Source organism: Colobus angolensis, unplaced genomic scaffold, assembly GCF_000951035.1.
Source record: "Colobus angolensis palliatus isolate OR3802 unplaced genomic scaffold, Cang.pa_1.0 Scaffold74, whole genome shotgun sequence".
In the NCBI taxonomy this organism is placed as follows: domain Eukaryota; kingdom Metazoa; phylum Chordata; class Mammalia; order Primates; family Cercopithecidae; genus Colobus; species Colobus angolensis.
In genome coordinates this window covers 3,160,642-3,175,885 of record NW_012121154.1, presented here as the reverse complement: position 1 = coordinate 3,175,885, position 15,244 = coordinate 3,160,642, and the positions used below count along the sequence as shown (strand labels likewise).

The following is a 15,244-nucleotide window of genomic DNA, read 5'->3' as shown; positions in this document are numbered from 1 at the left end:
GCACAGTTTTTCATGAGGGGCTAAACAGGGATCCCAGAACACAACAAAGCCACTGCATCATATGCAGTGATCAGTGATTCAGTGGATGAGTACACTCTCCTAATATGGGCACATGAGGAGTCAACACTGTGGGTTTGCTCACCCAGGGAACAGATTCCCCCAGGGGAATAGAGAAAAATCTATGGATAGGGTGTGAGTTGTCTTGGGCTATGAATCATCCCGGCAGGCTTAATAAGTTTAGACTTGCCTTTGCCTTGGCTGTCATGCTAGGCAGTCACAGTCTTTAGGAAGAGAAACCATGGATTTATATGGACTGTTATTTTAAACTTACAACAAAGTAAGCAAACAAAACAACTAAAAACCAAAGGGTAGAGGAAATCACAAAGCATTTTCTACATGCAAACTGTAAAGTAATATTAGTCCAAAGAATAAAATATAAAAGAAACAACAAACTAGGGACACTGTTTGTTAATTTTCACAGAGCATGGTTTGAGGGTCTGCTCTGTGTCAGTCAATCCCATGTTAAACTCTCAACTCAGTTTAAACTAAGACTGTGGCTTTGGGCAGGTACATCATCTTCTCCACATCTCTGTGCCTTTGTGTGTAGAATAGAGATAATAATGGTATCGATATCATGGTCTTATGGTGAGAATTAAATATAATGAAAACTGTAAAGGTCTTGGCACAATTCCTGGCCCTGGCCCGTATGTATTATTATTACTATTATTAAAATATATGAATGCAGATAAACACAAATAAAGATATATATACACACACACACACACACACACACATACAAAATTAGGGTATGAAAAATAATTTTAAACATAGAAATTCACATGGTTAATATGTATCAAAGTGTTGAATATCAGTAGTAAAAGATATGCAGTTTAATACTCTTAATTTTTCCTACCAAGTTAGTGAAGTTTAAAAACTGATGGCATAGTTTAAATTGCTGCCTCACTGTTAGCAAGGATGAAGTAAAAGAGACATTTCTATATGGTCCTGCTAGAATTATAAATTGGTGCAACCTCTTCACAATTCTGTTTGACTATAATAATAGCCATAAAATAATTTGACCAAGTATTTCCTCTATTAGAATATATTTTAAAGAATTAAAAAATTAGACAAAGATTGATGTATAAAGATATTTATTACAGTATCATAGGATACTTGAAAAATATCAGAAACAAATTATCAGTATTACAGATACTGTTTTTTTGATCATTTGTTTTGTTTTGTTTTGCCAGTCTCAGTTTTTTTTTTTTTTTTTTTTGAGAAGGAGTCTCGCTCTGTCACCCAGGCTGGAGTGCAGTGGTGCGATCTCCTCTCACTGCAACCTCCGCTTCTGGGGTTCACACCGTTCTCCTGCCTCAGTCTCCTGAGTAGCTGGGACTACAGGCGCCCGCCACCACGTCTGGCTAATTTTTTGTGTTTTTAGTAGAGACGGAGTTTCACTGTGTTAGCCAGCATAGTCTCGATCTTGATCTCCTGAGCTCGTGATCTGCCCGCCTCGGCCTCCCAAAGTGCTGGGATTACAGGCGTGAGCATCCGCGCCCAGCCGCCGGTCTGTTTTTAATCCGGGCAGGGCCTCCCACACGCGTGCACGCACACACAAACACACACACACACACACACACGCACAGAGGCTTCAGATCTTCTTGAGAGCTGTCTTGTCGACACCCTGCACATGTTACTCAAACTTGGGGATCTCCTCTTCCAGCAAGTCTGTCCTCACCTCGTCATCCCCCGCCACACACTGAATCTGCAGCTTCTGGATACCATAGCCCACGGGCACCAGCTTGGAGCCCCCAGACCAGTCCGTCCAACTAGATGGAGCACACACAGGCCTTCAGCTGGGCCATGTCCATCTCATCATCTCAAGGCTTGACATTCAGCAGGATGGAGGACTGGGCCACCAGCGCGGGCTTCTTCACCTTCTTCCCCGTGTACTGCTGCAGCCGCTCCTCCCGCAGCCACGCTGCCCCCTTGTCTTCCTCCTCATTGCCACTGCCAAACAGGTCAGTGTCATCCTCCTTGTCATCCTCTGCTGGTGTGGCAGACTTCTTGGCCAGGGGTTCCACTTGGTGCATGGGAGACACGTGCTGGGTCTGCTGGGCTGTGGCCAGGTGGCCGGGCCTCCAGCTTGGAGACTGCCTGCAGCAGCTCCTGCACTACGCCTCACAGGTTCTGGTTCTCCACTTCCAGGCTGGCGCTCGGGTCGTCTAGCCCGCTGTCGTCTCCTCTGGGGCCATTGGAGGCCCTGGGGATGGAGCTGTGGCAGGAGGCGCCGGCCACAGTCCCGTTTATCTGCTCCTAGAATATCCTTTCTGCATCGTCATATTTGAATTTGTGGAACCAGATCTTCTCTTGTACTAGGAAGTTTGTAGACATTTTTCTGACGCCAGCCAACGACGCGGCGACCAGAGAGGAGGAATCGGCGGGCACGTGACGCCTGAGGAGAGGGCCAGTATTACAGATATTGTTAATCAAACTGGAAGCCCTCTATATAATGGACTATGACAAGTTTTCATTTACGTTAAGAAATTGTGCAAGATGGAATTAGCTGCTCTGGGAACTGCCTCAGGGAACTGCCTCAGATCCCAAGCCTGCTCTTACTTGCTATGAAAACAGAGACACCCTAGTTAGAGGTGGGAAAGGACACTTTCAGCCCGTCTCTGTCATCACAGTGTCCACGGGCTTCCAGAGGCTTGCTCTGAGAAATGTCCTATCTTAGATTAAGAGAATGGCCGAGGGAAACGGTGTTTTTTGAATAAGTACTGAATTATCAGGCATACCATTATTTTAGAAGCCTAATCCTGAAGAGTGCTTAATTAGACCAGCTTCCCGCAATGTTCAGGAGGAAATTAGATATGAGAATAGTTCATTAGAAATTGGACATTGTGGCTTAACCTGTTGAGCTCTTTACATTGTGTTTCGTAGTTCGTGGTTCATCACTTTGCTAGTCATCAGACTTAATAGCGGAATTTTTAAAACATTAGATTTCTATGGAGATTCTGATTTAGTAAGGTACAGAGCCCAAGAATCTGGGTTTTAAGCCAGTTTTCTGGTTCCATTATTTAATAAGCATAGAATCTAGACCTTGAAAAAGCAGCATGGCTATCACTGTTAGAAATCAGAATTTCAGGTCACACCCTAGCCCTTCTAAAACAGAATGTGCATTTCAGTGAGATCCCCAAGTATTTTGTACAAACATTAAAATTGAGAAGCACAATTACATTAAGTTTGATAAACAACTAAGTTTGTTAACTTATGTGGAAGTTCAGGGAAAGCCTGAGAGTAAGACGTCATTGTTTAATATGAGTTGGTTGCATTTACCTCAAAAGTATTTAGTTTGTTAACTTTTTATTGGAGTGACTAACATATAATTAAATTTCAAGGACTGTTTACAAAAAAAAAAAAAAACAATCTTAGCCATGGAATGAACCTATTTCATAATAACAGAGCAATAACTATTGTACATAACTATTTTCTATAGGATATTTATGACCATGATTAGTATGGAAAACATCAAGATATCCACAGAGCTATGAGAATGAACTAGAATAGAGAAGCTAAGTTACAACACTAACACAAACTACTAGGACATAACTCGAAGCAATGTCTTAGTTTTCCTATATTTGGCAGTAGTAGTAGCAACAAAATAAAGGTAGCTGGAGGCTCCTTGTATCACACAAATTTAAAAGACCAAGAAGCCAAGAGTAACAGACTTTGAGTCTTCAACAATAAATCTCTTTATGCTCTATGCACGTTTATACACTGTTCAAAGGAGCATTTGTCATGCATCCCAAAATTGTACCAAAACAAACCCCATTTTCTAAAACAAACAAACAGTAAGCAAAACAGTAAGCAAAAGAAACAGTATGATGGAATCAGTTTTTAAAATCATTTCAATAGGAACAAAATATTGTTATTGCATGATCAAAGCTTGCCACCTTTCAGGAGATTAATTAGTACAGTCAGTCCAGATCTGATAATAATGTCATAAAATCTGACAAATCACAGTTGGAATCCTACTAGAAGAATGAAGAGAGAGGCTAAGAATCAAATGCTTAAAGGTTTTGTTTGCACCATAAAAGGGTTTAGAGATGCAGCTCAGTTGAATTTGAAGTCAATAATTCTTTATTTTATTTATATAAAGGGTTCTTGTATTCAAGTTTTTTAATCACTGCTGTCATATGATTGATTTACACAGAGGAATATAATATTGATTTGATTCTTTACCTCACACCAAAGAATATACCTTTCTCTAAAGACAAAGGCAATAAGTGAATTGTGTGTCCCATTCCTTTATTATGAGACCATATTTATTTTAAGCTTCTGAAGAAGCTGCCTTCCTCGCTTGGCTGGGTTCGTAGCCATCATTGCAAGTGTTGTGAGAGACTTAAGGAATCATGTTGCCAGCACATTGGCAGAAGATGAGGAACAGACAAACATGGAAAATATTTTTCAAGAAGTTACTTCACCCTAGAAGAAGAGACAAATAGAGACATAGCATGTCTGATTAAGGGATGGTGTAAGTACCACTGTGTACACCACCTATTTTTATACATTTATTAATCACAAGCAAGAAAGAAACTTCCAAAACATAAACAGTAGAGCAAAGATGTTAGATGTGAAATAGTGGCATTAATGTCAAACAGATAAATGAGAAATAGACAATTACAGTAACAATAATTTCATGTTACTTAAAGCGTAACTTTTCAGAGGTTATGCTGTTTATAGAGGAAAGTTACGGCAGCACAGAAAATTGCGGATTTAATGCAGTATAATAATTTATGGTCAGAAACTACTGCAGATTTTTTTGTTCTAAATTTCTCTAGGGTTTATATAGCTTTAGGTGGATTCCCATCTGCAGTGAAATCAAATATATTTTATTAGTTATACCAATTACCACAGTCTACAGAGGAGCTTGGATGTACATACTAAAATAAAATATCCCCTAAAAATATTTGGATAATCTGAAATGCTTTCAAATTATAACTCTACCCGAGATTTTTGAGGTTCCTGCTTTGCTATTTTTTTTCCAAAAGCCACTGAGTAAAGCTCTGAATTCACAGCAATTGGTCTCCATTTCATGGCTTATTGCTTGAGGATTAGACATCTGGTCCAATCAGAGCCAATTAAATTCCTCTAGTTTCTAGTTTACATTTATTTGGTATTAGAAGTTGCATCTGGCTGTAATGGCTCTTAAATGTATAGAGTACCTGGTTTTTGGAGTTCTTTGGTTGCAAAAAAAGAGACCAAAGAAGGTTTCCAGTGAAAATATAGCTGGAATATGTATGCCATGCATGTGGTTCAATTAGAGTTTCCAAATTCCTGGTTGAGGAACACTCTCCCTTAAGGTAACTGCTAGTGCCACAGCCTTGGCCGCAGGGTCACTAAACCCTTTTGAGGTTCCACAGTACTCAATTCCATCATTTAAAAGAAGGTAACAACAACAAAAACTAACTATCTCTGTATTGTCGGATTAGTCCCTAAGATTCAAAGTCTCTGTTATGATTTAATTACATATATCATTTTTTGAAAAGGAGCACAAATATTTAATGTTTTAAATAACTGCTGAGTTGCTCACAGTCTAAACCATATTTTATCATTGCAGAATTTATGACAGTCTATTTTAATCATTACATTTATTGCATAATTGTTTATTTCATAATCTAGCATATTATCATCACAAATATCTGAATTATGCAATAAATATAATGGTTAAAATAGACTGTCTTAAATACTTCAGTGATAAAACGTGATTTAGACTGTGAGAGTCGACCCAGAAGTTATTTAAACTCAGCTGTTCCAACTTTTCAAAGACGTATCATACTCAGAATATAATCTAAAATTCTTATGCATTCTGCAAGGTCCTATGATCAGACACCTGGATGTCTTTCCAATGGTATTTTCTGCCGTATTCCCCTTGCTCAGATGCGTTGGCAATACCAAGTCACCTGCTATTTTTTAATCATATTAAGCAGGGTCTATACTTGGGTCCTTGCTATTGACTGTTCCTGGGACTTTGGTCCCTTGAATATTCAAATGCTTTCATTCAACTGTCTACTTAAATGAAATTTCATCATTAAATCCTTTCCTAACAATTCTGTTTATATTAGCATCCCATCTCCATCATTCTCTACACCTTTACTTACCTTAATTAATTTTTTCTTTGACTTTTAACAACTTGACATCTTACATATTCAGCTTTTGATTCTTGCCCCAGCCCCACACACATACACTGACACACACACGCACACACACACACTCCATACTGAAAGGAATGTAATTGTGTTAGTCCGTTCTCATGCTGCTATAAAAAACTGCCCAAGACTGGGTAATTTATAAAGGAAAGAGGTTTAATTGACTCACAATTCTGCAGTGCTGGGGAGGCCTCAGGAAACTTATAATCATGGCAAAAGGGAAAGGAGAAGGAGGCACCTTCTTCACAGGGCAGCAGGATGGGGTGAGTGCAAGCAGGGGAAATGGCAGATGTTTATAACACCATCAAATCTCATGAGAACTCACTATCACAACAGCATGAGAATAACTGCCCCCATGATTCAATTGCCTCCCACCAGGTCCCTCCCACGACATGTGGGGATTATGGGAACTACAATTTAAGATGAGATTTGAGTGGGGACACAGCCAAACCGTGTCAGTAATGTAAACTCCAATTTAAGGATTCTTTTTCAATGTAATATTCCATACGCTTTTAAGGATTACTAAATTATGGTATGCACTCAATAAATATGTGTTGAATGAACTAGCAATATGGCAATAGATTACTACAGATGATTTTTTTCAGGAGGTAGTACTCAGAAACTTTCAGCATCCGTGTTTCTTGATATTCCAGATCCTTAATTAATTAATTAATTAATTTATTTTTTGAGACAGAGTCTCGCTCTGTCACCCAGGCTGGAGTGCAGTGGCCGGATCTCAGCTCACTGCAAACTCTGCCTTCCGGGTTCACACCATTCTCCTGCCTCAGCCTCCCGAGTAGCTGGGACTACAGGCGCCTGCCACCTCGCCCGGCTAGTTTTTTGTATTTTTTAGTAGAGACGGGGTTTCACTGTGTTAGCCAGGATGGTCTCGATTTCCTGACCTCGTGATCCACCCGTCTCGGCCTCCCAAAGTGCTGGGATTACAGGTTTGATCCACTGCGCCTGGCCCCCGATCCTTAATTTTATAGTTGAAGAACCTGATGGTAAAAATAATGAATACTGTGCAGCTGGGAGACTGAATGCCTTGATTCTATTTTATGTTTTCAGGTGAGTTTTCTTTTAGATGATAAATCATTTTTAATACACTTGTAATGCATATATTTAGAAAAACTACTTATAAATATACAAGTAATTGATCCTCATCTCTAGGCCTTGTGGTATTTGACTTGTAAATTAGGGTGTAGGGTCATTAAAGATTAAGATAATTTTTTATTGTGTTTAGTATCTTTGTATTATCAGAATATAGCCCCAGTAAAAATACAGAGCAAGATAGTTACATAGAAAAAAAATTGTTGTATGTTGAGAAAATTTGTGTTGCAAATTTTATCAATTGTCAATGAATGAAAGACTTGACAAGTTGAGGAATATAAAGAGATTTTGGATAGATGACTTTCAGATATCTTAAAGTCTATTTGTGGATATAATATATGTATAGGCAAAGAAATTACAGTGCAGTTTAAGAATATGACAAACTAATGGTAGAAGAAGCAAGTTAAACTGATCAAAGAAGATAGCTTAGAGTCAGGAAAGTCTTTATAGAGGAGGTAAAATAGCACCTATATTGGTGATAAAATATAAACATTTTCCTAGATTACCCAAATGAAAGATAATTTAATAAATTAATAGCATATTAATTATTTAAACCTGAAATAGAAAAACAGAATAAATAATATGATTAAGGCTTTCTAACCCAACCAGGGTCATATGTAAAACTCTAGGTGGCCACTTGACTACCACAAAAGACGTTATAATTCCCATTTACTCTAGACATAAAGAGTTACTGCTGGCACAGCTTCTTCTCTTTTGAAAAGGAACACGTACCTTTAATGTTTTAAATGCCTGCTGAGCTGACTATAGCTCAGAAGTATAGACAATGTTTATCTTCCTAATGAACCCAGAAAAGTGATGACATGTCAAAATAAAATGAACAAACAGCCCTTTTTAATGCTTACAATAGTGAATGGATCTGAGCAATTTGCATTCCAGATCAAACTGAAAAGGAAACTAATCAAAAGCTCCATGGACCAGTGACACAATATGATTTCAAATTTGATCCTTGTTATTCAAAGAATCTGAAAGTCTGTTCGTGTCAAGCTGTATTGCTCTATTTTATTAAAAGCCTTAATGATCATATGAATAGGGCAGTTGTTTGAGGGACTTGCTTTATTATATATCTACCCGAATCGATTTGCTGCATCATTTCTATGCACAATTTTGTTGTCATCATTTAGAAATGCTATATTTCTTTTGTCTCTCTTTCCTCCTTTCTGCTCCAGATTTTCCTTTGCTCTAACTGTACGCACATTGGAACCCAAGCACACACGTACACAGCACAGCAATAGATGCACAAATGACAATTACTTCATTATCCTTGTAATTGAAATTAGCCTCAGGTAAGGCTCAGGCTAACTAGTGAGAATCTCTGTAGATACCGAACGTAAAGCTTTTCATTGAAATATGAAGAGTTAGAAATGAAATCATCAAGTGAAGTGGTCTCTGCACACTTCCCTTCGCGTTACAAAAAGGGACTCAAAATAAGTAATTTTTACATGAAAGGAACTTTTTTATTGTCCTTCCTTTACTGTCTCTAATATAATTCTTAATAAATCTGCCTAATATCCCAAAGAACAGACAGTTCAAGAAAATAAACAAGTAGGGCCAGGAGAGAGTAAATCTCTAACAAAGAAATGAGAGATTAAATAAACTTAAATAAAAAGGGAAATGTATAGTAGAGTTTTGCCACTTGAAATAGTAAATACCAGTGATATGAAAAATTTGATGTAACTGAATATCTGATTCCCTCACCTATGTGAGAGAAGTAAATCATTATTGCATATAACTTTTTATTCCACTGATAAAACTTCCAGCTCTTTCTGAAACTTATTCTTTGTTTACTTCTCAGTTATAACCTTGTGACATGGTTGGAAGTTTTATAACAGATTTTACAATAAAAACTTAAGGAAAGATATGAAGTATTTCCTTGAAAGATAATTTCAAAAAATAATAGAACTTGTGCCATTAAATTAATATTTAAAAATTCTAATTATCTTATTACAATTAAGTTTTATGTTCTAAAATAAAAAACTGTAGATGATTATCATACTTAATTTAATTTAAAATTAAAAATTGATACTTAATGATAAAAATTTATTTCAGGATTTATACCCATGGAAAATCTATTGCCTGTATCCTTGAGACAGCAGTTTCCTGCTTTCTCAAAGAAAGAGACCTTAACATTAATGGATTTCATATGTTGGGTCCTTTCCTGTATGTACACAAGCAGTTAGATGTCCATTCTCCAAAACTATGAAATTATTTCAGTGTTTTACATTACAGTGTTTTATTTCTTTTAAATTACATATCTTGCTTCTGTGCCTTTAAATTCATCCTGGATTTCATGAAGGGCCTAAATAAAGCACATTTTAAAAATTGGTAGGAGTTTTTATTTCCTTGACTTCTTTACAAACCAAGAATCTTGATGAGAGTCAAAAGAGGTTGGGGGGGTGAGGCGGGGTGGGAATTTAGCTTCTTCAAATCCTTTAGAATCCAGAGAGAAATCTCTGGAGAAATTGCAGTAGAGAAGGCATAGAAGGATAAGCTTTTAAAATAACAGAATCTGGCCGGGCGCGGTGGCTCACGCCTGTAATCCCAGCACTTTGGGAGGCCGAGACGGGCAGATCACGAGGTCAGGAGATAGAGATCATCCTGACTAACACGGTGAAACCCCGTCTCTACTAAAAATACAAAAATTAGCTGGGCGTGGTGGCAGGCGCCTGTAGTCCCAGCTACACAGGAGGCTGAGGCAGGAGAATGGCGTGAACCCGGGAGGCGGAGCTTGCAGTGAGCTGAGATCCAGCCACTGCACTCCAGCCTGAGCAACAGAGCAAGACTCTGTCTCAAAAAATAAATAAATAAATAAATAAAAACAACAGAATCTGATGATTAGATTTGTTTGGGTCATCTCCTTACCATCATCATTATCTACTTTCTCATTTAGTGTTATTACATATCAGGTGAAATAATGAGAACACTTTCGTAGTGAACAAACAAACTGAAAGTCTGAAAGTGAAACTGAAAGTGAACAAACTGAAAGTCTGTTGAAAAGTGAGAAATTAAAAAAAAAAACAGAAAAAGTCATTAATGTGTAGCTATTTTAAAAATTAGTTAATATTTGTGCATATATGCATCCTAGTTTCCATTATGTAAATTTAGAATGCATTATGTAAAACTTATATAATAGTGAATGGGATTTTACAATTCTAAGTGAAAGGTAAAACTCAAACTAGAGTTTTTTTCGTCTTAATGTAAATGTTTTACTTATTTCAAATAATATAAGAGACATGTCTAAATACTACAGAAATTAAATTTAAACTAGCAAATATGAAATCTACTAAAACCCAAGATTTACTTTCAGTCATGTTCTCATAACATCCCTTTACTGTAAAGCGACTTTTTAAAGTTATCTTCTAGGAAGCAGATGCATTTGGTTTTAATTGCACAGACACTTATGGTGAAGTTATATACATCATTTGCAAACATCTCCATGCACAAAGGCACAATATGGCATTTTACCAAAGTGTATATTGTACATACTGCTCTCAATTTTGTTTCTGTATGTGTGTGTCTTCTCTTGGTGGTATTATTTTAAATCAGTTCATATGATGATACTGTTATTTGGCACTTCATTCGAGTTAACTGTTAACATTAATTTATATATTTTATTTCACAAGAGTGAAATATTTGCTACATTATTCTAGAGCCATTATGATTTTTATATATATAAATATATATATATTACAAATCTCACCACAATAGCAAGAAAGAAATAAATGCTCAATATGAAGCAAAATTATTTTCTATATTCTAGCTTTCTACTTTTGTATGCAAAATTACTTCATTCAAAATAACAATTTTGTGCCAAATAAAGTAAAATACTGGCTGAGCATCATGGCTCATCTCTGTAATCCCACCACATTGGGAGGCCGAGGCAGACAGATCACTTGAGGCCAGGAGTTCGAGACCAGCCTGGCCATCTATTGTTTTTGTTTTGCTAGACTCCTTCTTAATTTTTTTCTGAAAATAGTACTCTAGTGAGGCCCCAATCACTAAACTCTATCCCCAATTTTAGAAGTATCCCCAATTTTAACTAAGGCTTGGCCAATAAAAAAGGATTTTATCCTTCAAACCACAATGATTGACACAGAAATCTGATAAAACCTTGAGCTTTTATACAAAAACATTGAGAAAGAGATATTATCTTGACTACTTGCACTGATGTAAGCCTGGATCTGTCAGAGGTCATAGACTTCTGTAGTTTGAAGTAAGTCAGAAGAGGGAATGAGTCCAACTTACCGGGTGAGGTCTAGGAGAGAGATAGATGACTGAGAACGTAAAGACATGATTTAAGCTTGGGATTCCCAACTAAAAACACCAGTAAATCCTTTTTTATTGCTTAACTGAGGTTGACTTAATTTCCCTATTTCACAACTTGCAGTGTCTTCACAAATACAGGGTGCAATAATGTAATCACCTGCAAAGAAGAGTAATGTGCAGTAACTTATTCTACTGGGAATTAAAGTGTCTAGTAAAATTACAATAAATAAAACTGTGACATGTGACATTTTGGTTAAAAAAAATTGACAAGGCAAACCAATGAGAAAGAAGATACTGCTTGGAAAAGGGTCTGTGTGTGTGTTAATTCTAGTTAATTCTTGCGTGAGTGTGTGTGTACATGTTTGCATGGGTATGTATTGACACCTGATGGGGCAAGGGGAGTGGGATTGCTATATACCTATAGAGGATCTGTTGAATATTCACCAAACAGTGCTAATGTATTTGTCATTTGGGGAAAAAAATCAAGTCATACACTTAATATACTAAGTGTATGTACATTTACATACTAGATGTCTGTCTACTTGCCAAATTTACATGCTAAAAAGTTATAATACATAGTGAATAAATGTCCAAAATTTAGATAAATTATTAATGACTTTAGAGATACGAAGGACATGTTATTCTGAGAAACAATGAAAATAACAAAATAAATGCATTTTAATATATAAATATATCCTATAAATCAGAGAACAAAAATAGTAAATATTACTAAGCAAGAGATAAGACAATTAACTAAAGAAATACAAATAACTAATAACTGTATATAAATATACAATGTTACCAATAATCAAAAAATATAAGGCAAATTACAAAAAATTAAAATGAAAAATATATAGTGTGATTAGAAGATGGCATGATGGCACACACCTATAGTTCCAGCTACTCAGGAGGCTGAGGAGGGAGAATTGGTTGAGACCAAGAGTTCAAGGCAACAGTTTGCTATACTTGTGCCACTGCACTGCAACCTGGGTGATACAGTCATATCCAATCTCAAAAAAATAAAATAAAATAAAATAAAATAATAAAATAAAATAGAAGATGGCAAAACAGGCAACCTAACACAATTCTGATGAAAGTTTAATTTTGCACCCTTTCTACAAGAAGCTCTGCCCGTCTGAATAAAATTTCTTATATTTTATGGGCTTTTAATGACCCTTCAATGAGTTCTCCCAAAACATGTACTTTTAAAATTGTTTTTGCATAGTTTTTTAAAATAAGAGAATACAACAATAATGTTAGTCCTAAAATAGTTAATTCAATTATGTTACCTTCACACAAAAATTTTGAAGCCATTTTTTTTTTTAAACACAGATAAATGTAATGTGCAAAAGTAAAGAAAATAAAGAGAAAGTCCCAGCCAGAGCAATCAGGAAAGAGGAAAAAAAAAGTCACCCAAATATGAAAAGAAGAAGTCAAACTATCTCTTTTCATTGATCATATTATTTTATACCTAGAAAACCCTAGGGACTCTGCCAAAAGGCATCTAGAACTGATAAATGATTTTAGTAAGGTTTCAGGATATTAAATCAATGTAAAAAATATCATTAATACTTCTATACACCAATGACATCTAGGTTGAGAGTCAAATTAAGAACGCAGTCTCATTTACAACAGCCACCAATAAAAACAAAAACCAAAAACAAAAACCTAGGACTACTTCTAACCAAAAAGGTGAAATATAACTACAGAGAAAAAACTACATAACACTTCTGACAGAAATCAGAGATGAGACACACACACACACACACACACACACAGATAAATAAATGAAAATACATTTCATGCTCATAGATTCAAAGTATCAATGTCATTAAAATGGCCATAATGGCCAAAATAATTTACAAATTCAATACTACTCCTATCAAACTACCAACATCATTCTTCAACAAATTCCAAAAAAAAAACAAAAACAAAAACACTATTCTAAACTTTGTATAGAACCAAAAAAGGATCTGAAGAGCTGAAACTATCCTAAGTAAAAAGAATAAAGCTGGAGGCACCACACTACTTGACTGCAAACACACTGACCAATGGAACAGAATAGAAATCTCAGAAATAAAGCTGCGTAACTACAACTGTTTGATCCTCAACAAGGCCAGCAAAAACTGTCATTGAGGATAACTGGTTCCGGGATAACTGGCTAGCCATGTGCTAAAGAATGAATCTGGACCCCTTCCTTGTACCATAACTCAAGATGGATTAAAGACTTAAATGTAAAGCCCAAAACTGTAAAAACATCAACCTTGGCAAAGAACTTTCGGCTAAATCCCCAAAAGCAATTGCAACAAAACCAAAAATTGACAAGTGGGACTTAAACTAAAGATCTTCTGCACAGCAAAATAACTATAAATAAACAGATAACGTACAGAATGAGAGAAAACATAACAAACTGTGCACCCAACAGAGGTCTCATGTTCAAAATCTATAAGGAACTTACACAATTCAATAGGAATAAATAAATACTCCCATTAAAATTAGGCAAGAGACACGAACAGATATTTTTCAAAAGAAGACATGCAAACAACCAACAAACATGAGAAAAGGAGATCATCACCAATCATCAGAGAAATGCAAATCAAAACTGCAATGAGACACCATCTCACACCAGTCAGAATGATGGAGCTGGAGGCCATAATCCTAAGCCAATTAGTGCAGGAACAGAAAATCAAATATTGCATGTTCTCTCTTATAAGTGGGAGCTAAACATTGAGCATGCATGGATATAAACATGGGAAAAATAGACACTGCAGACTCCTACAGGGAGGAAGGGGAAGTGTGAGTGGGGTGAAAAGCTACCTAATGGGTACTATACTCACTACCAGGATGCAATATACTTATGTAACAAACCTACACATGTATCCCCTGTATCTAAAATAAAAATTTAAATTGAAAACAAGAAAGTGAAGATCATGGAACAAAGCCATATGCTATTATTATTATTTTGTCAAAGAAAGAAGGAAAAAGGGAGACGAAGGAAGGAAGGTAGCCAGAAAGAGGGGAATGAAGGTTTTTCAGAAAATAATTTTAAAAATACTAATTTTTGAAGTGGGGGATGATTACAAGGGATTCACCAGAAAATTAGAATACCTTGGGAAAATTCCTTTAGAAAACGATTAAGAATTTTATTACAACTACTTTTTATTATAGGGATAGAAACACATGCATCAGCTATTTTTCCTAATACTCTCCCTCCCCCCACCCTAACCCCCAACAGGTCTCAGGGTATATTGTTCCCATCTCTGTGTCCATGTGTCATTATTCAGCTCGCACTTATAAGTGAGAACATGTGGTGTTTGGTTTTCTGTTTCTTTGTTAATTTGCTGAAGATAGTGGCTACCAGCTCCATGCATGTCCCTGCAAAGAACATGATCTTATTCCCTTTCATGGCTGCACAGTATTCCATAGTATATATGTACCACATTTTTTTAATCCAGTCTATCATTGATGGGCATTTGGGTTAATTCCATGTCTTTGCTATTGTGAATAGTGCTGCAGTGAACATACATGTGCATGTATCTTTGTAATAGAATGATTTATTTTCCTTTGGATATATATCCATTAAGGAGATACATTAATGACCTTTCGGGAATTGCCACACCATCTTTTACAATGGTTAA

The 15,244-nt window shown here is 36.3% G+C and overlaps 1 pseudogene; it reads right to left on the bottom strand.

Moving 5' to 3' along the window:
* Positions 1-1,651: 1,651 nt before the first annotated feature.
* LOC105501716 lies at positions 1,652-2,394 on the bottom strand (annotated as a pseudogene).
* Between the last annotated feature and the right edge of the window lie 12,850 nt (positions 2,395-15,244).